Here is a 5253-nt window from a genome sequence, read left to right as displayed (position 1 = left end):
TAATTTATAAAATATATATACACATGTATACGTTAAATATATACGTCTATAGAAGATATATACACATATATACGTACCATTCAATATATATGTACTACTTTAAATAATATATATATATATATATATATATATATATATACTACAACATAATTATATATATAGTTATATACTAATTTATAAAATATATACACATGTATAAGTTAAATATACACATCTATAGAAGATATATACACATGTATACTCAACATTCAATGTATATATAGTACTACTAATAAAATATACTACAATACGTATACATTACAATATATATAGATATAGTTATATACTAATTTATAAAACATATACACATGTATACGTTAAATATACACGTCTATAGAAGATATATTTACATATATACACTCTATTCTATGTATATATAATACTTTAAATTAAATATACTACAATACGTATACATTACAATATATATAGATATAGTTATATACTAATTTTAAAAAACTCAAAAGTTTTTTAAAAAAAAAATTGATTCTAGGCCGGGTCGGCCCGGTTAACCGTCAGGCCTGAACCGGGCTTGATCCGGTCCGGGTTAACCGAGCCCAAATTAAAAAAATAATCAACCCGGGACCCAGAACCCTAAAGCCCTAGGGCTTACCGGGCTGGATCTTTTAAGTGGAACCCGGCCCACTTGACAGGCTTAGAATAAAGTAATCTAGTAGATCTTCATGATATCTCAAAGACATTGAAATTGCTAAGAAAATATTTATTGAAGAGAAAATGCAAGCTGATGATCATAAAAAATATACTCAAAAAATACTTGATCCAAAATGAGCGTTTGATTTATTAGTTAAATTCCATTTTGTCACAGGGCAGCTCTTTTCTTTTTTAATTATTTTATTTTAAAGAGTGAATAATTAATACTTTCTTTGTTTTTTAATTTGAAACCGCGTATAATTCCTTTATCATCAAAAATTTACATAGGAGGGGGAACATCCCATATTACATGCCGAAATTGGAACCTTACATATATTATAGATACTTGGCTTACATGGGATGAGTAATGCAATTACTATAAAATAATTGAAACCATGCATCTTAATTAATTAAATAATTAATTAATTAATAAGGCTTCTCGCCAATGTAATTTTCAGGGGGTAATAGTTGCATGACACAAACCACGCTTCACCATTATCACATTTCAATCTTGCACATCCAACTTGATGAGTATTTTTCTAGATCACTTGAGTATAATGCCCGCACATATCTTGTTTGCAAGAGTTGGAGGCATAGTCATAATTTGGTTTCTCTCCTACCCACAAGTTAACGGCCTCCACGGCCGAAAGTCGCCGTAGCCCATGGCAAGATTTTCACCATAGGGTGAATATGAATGCACCAAAGTGCATTCAGCTAATTAATCTGGTGGATGCACACTGATAGGCATAGGCAACAAGTGTCTTGTTCCATTTTAGTGGTACGAGTGGGACACCAACTTGTGCACGGGAGTTGTTGTGAGCTAAAACGATATCCTTGGGCAAATTTTGGGCAACTGAAGAGTGAGCCATGGCTAAAACCATGAACACAACAAAGGTTGAAAGCTTTGAGATCTCCATTTCTTTTTTCTTTGCTTTTTGAGACAAATTGGAGGGAAATAGAGAAGGTGATTGTGTTTGTGAATTGGAAAAGTGAGATGGCTTTGGTATCCATTTCTTTTTTCTTTGCTTTTTGAGACAAATTGGAGGGAAATAGAGAAGGTGATTGTGTTTGTGAATTGGAAAAGTGAGATGGCTTTGGTATTTATAGGTATATCTTGACAAAAAAAAGTAAAAAAGAGGAGAAAATCTTGGCTGCAAAACAAGAAGTTTGCGGTTAGCCCGTGAATGTGGGCATTTGAAAAAAAAAAATATAATTTAAGTTTTGTGCACCGTCAGTGTAGAAAATATTCTACACTGTCAGGTAAACTTGATTTGCTCTTGCAGGTTACCTAATTTTTTCTTTTTAAAATTTTTATGTAAATAATTAGATAACTTACAATAGCAGGTCAAGTTAACTGATAGTGTAGAATTTGTCGGTGCACAGAACTTATAGTCTTAAACTCAAAAAATATTGTCAAAATTAGCATCCTTGAAAAATGAGGGTGTAGGATTAAAAATTATGTTTAATTTCAGCATGACTTGACAAAGATTTTCACGTCGCACTTACCTATTATACCAAGCTAAAACTATGTTTAGTTTTTTTGTTGAAAAAATATATAGCTTTTGTGAATTGAAAGAGACATGCTAGGAGCCCATCGCTTTGGCATCTAAAGATCACCGGAAACTACATTAATAATTTTGATAAATGAATAATGAAAAATAATTTTATGCACAAGATTAGTTTAATATCAACTAGTACGTTTATGTAGCAAGCGTGAATTAGTAACTTAAATTAAGCAGAGGGTAAATTCTATATCTTGCAGCAACTAGCTAGTTAAACCAGTACTCTAACCATTCTTTAAGCTTTTGGAGTATATAATAACTATACTTATTTTTCCTCCATGCACTAATTATCAATTCCTCTAGAAGAAAAGAGGGAGAAAAATCAATTTTATAAAATAATATCTTATTTACTAGAACCCGTTGCTATTAATTCGGGTAACCTCAGAGATTAAAAAAGAAGTGAATTTTAAACTTTTGGAGCGTGCAATTAATAGAGCTAGTAACTCTAGGTTTGTAGAAATAAGTAAAATAATACTCTATTACTTTTGAAGGGATGGTGTCCGCTCCGTTTTTCCTCTCTCTAGTTTTCTCAAGTTCTTTGGATTGATGACATATAATATAAGTTAAATTTAATGGCTAATATTTAACTGATCAAAGTAACTCACTAATCATAATTTAGAAAATAAATAAATTATATATTTAATTTAAAAAATTATCATAATCCCCAAATCTTAACAATATATTATGTTATTTACAAATATTAAAACAATAAATCTCTTCCTACCTTTAATTATTTTCCGTTTGCAGGATCTATCCAACAAGTTTGTAAAAGATTTGCTTTCTCCTTTTCATTTCATTTGGTGCATATATTAAGCGCAGTGTATTCACTTCATGATTTTTATTTACCGTGTATTTTAAGTTAATTGTTTTATTCAAAATATTATTATTCACCTAAAAATGTCTAGTAGTATTGTCTAAGCTTGAAACTTTTATATATAAAATAGTAAATTATTTTCTTAAATCCCGCAGAGGAGAAAAGTATCGGATGAGAAATTTTCTTTTTACTATATTTATGGATAATAATAATATGTTGCTAAGATTAGGATTGCAATAATTTTGGGAACTAAATATCTAATTTATTTATTATCTAAACTAGGACTTACTTTAACGAATTAAATTTTAGCAATTGAATTTAACTTATGTCAGATGTTCTTAATCCAAGTTATAACAACTTAGGAAAATAGAGAGAAGAAAAGTGGAGAGAAGCCAAATCCACTTTTCAATATATGAACCACAAATTGAGGACATGCCTAAATCATGTTGTAGATCAGGGAAAGTCAATGTAATTGAATTGCATGTTACACAAAACCAAAGATTAAATTAGGGCATCGTGGACAGAAAAATCATCAGTTACAAACTTAATACATTTTGTTTTGATTTGTGAACTTTTTTTTTTTTTTCGAGTTTCCACAAACAGTGGATTAAATTTGTGAAAAGGGGATAGTATAGACTAATAAAAGGTTCAGTTTGTCGATGCCATCAACGTTTCAAACAATTAATAATGAGTACGTAGTACACATAAATGTGCAGTCAAAGAAAATTACATTTAGTTTTATGAATGAATAGTACATAGAGACAAGTTTTTTTTTAAAAAAAAAACAATTTTTTTTTTTAGATTTTTCATATAATTTGGATGCACGAGCTACAGCATGATCAGGTTGGTATTTACCATTTTATTATTAATCAAAATTAGAATTAGAGGTGATAAAATTAATCTATAAGAATCTGACTTACTCAAGTTGGGCGGGTTAAGGACTCGCCAATTTATATAAGTAAGTCAATTGATTTTGATCCATCAATTTTTTTTTTTTTTTTTAAAAAACCATCAAATTCAGCCTATTTAATAAAAATTGGACTCATTTAGAATGTGCACCAAATTAATTATCCATGCAAAACATTATCAAAACATATTTTAAATTTTTTTGTTTGATATGTTATATATAGCAATAATAAAGAGAAAAAATTATTAGGTACATTAAATCATAAAAAAAAATTAAAATAAATTAAAACATGATAAGAGTTGGATCTGTTGAATTATATATGACCTATTGTTTAGCTCATTTTGATCCAACCCATCTCAGCCCATAAAACATGGTACAGTCTGCTTGTTGTCTTTCATTTTCTTAGTCGTAGAAAGGGAAGGGAGATCCGAGGGAGAGAAGGGGAAGAGTCTGATATATAGTGTGCTTTTTTTTTTTTCTTGTTTTCTTAGTCGTAGAGAGGGAGAGAGAGATTGAAAGGGAGAGTAGGGGAGGAGAGTAGCGAGCGAGAGAGGGAGATATAGGAGAGAAACTATAAAACCTAATTATAGTTAAGTTATAATTTAGTAAAACTATAGCTATATATATATGTACAGTAAGTATAGTTTTTTTTTTTTTTTTTTTGGAATAAGTATAGTTGTTATATGTTCCCTTATCCATAGTCATGTAATTTTTCCTTCAAATACATGAGATTCAACCCTTATCCGAACGCAACATTGAATAGAGTGATCTAGTACATCTTGATGATATCTCAAAGATATTGAAATTGCTAAGAAAATATTTATTGAAGAGAAAATGTAAGTTGATTATTATAAAGAACATACTCAAATTACTTGATCCAAAATTAGTCTTTGATTTATTAGGTAAATTCCATTTTGTCACATGGGAGCTTTTAAAAAAAAAGTAATTATTGTTACACCCCTTTTTCGACTCCAAAATGATTATAATTGAATGTTCTAAAGGGTTTTATTATTTAAGTGACAAGAACTGAAAATTTATTTTGGAAAAGGATTATTTATATTTTTTATTCAGAGTCGCCACTTGGCATAATCTGGTGTGCCAAGTCACCATTGAAAAATCCTTTCCAAAACCATTTGACTCTTTAAAATGGTTTGCGAACAGAGATTCCGCTAATGAATTCTGTTGAACGAGGGGAAGGTGTTAGGCACCCCTCGATCCCGTGGTTCAACCATGGTCGCTTGGTAGAGTGTATCGACTATTTTCTGACACTAAGAAATGTATAA

At 29.8% G+C, this 5253-nt stretch overlaps 1 pseudogene; it reads right to left on the bottom strand.

The window, feature by feature from the left end:
- Positions 1-1113: 1113 nt before the first annotated feature.
- On the bottom strand, positions 1114-1654 carry LOC107879921 (annotated as a pseudogene).
- Positions 1655-5253: the final 3599 nt, after the last annotated feature.

This window comes from Capsicum annuum, chromosome 8, assembly GCF_002878395.1.
Source record: "Capsicum annuum cultivar UCD-10X-F1 chromosome 8, UCD10Xv1.1, whole genome shotgun sequence".
Classification (NCBI taxonomy): Eukaryota; Viridiplantae; Streptophyta; class Magnoliopsida; order Solanales; family Solanaceae; genus Capsicum; species Capsicum annuum.
This window is presented reverse-complemented; position numbering and strand designations above follow the sequence as displayed.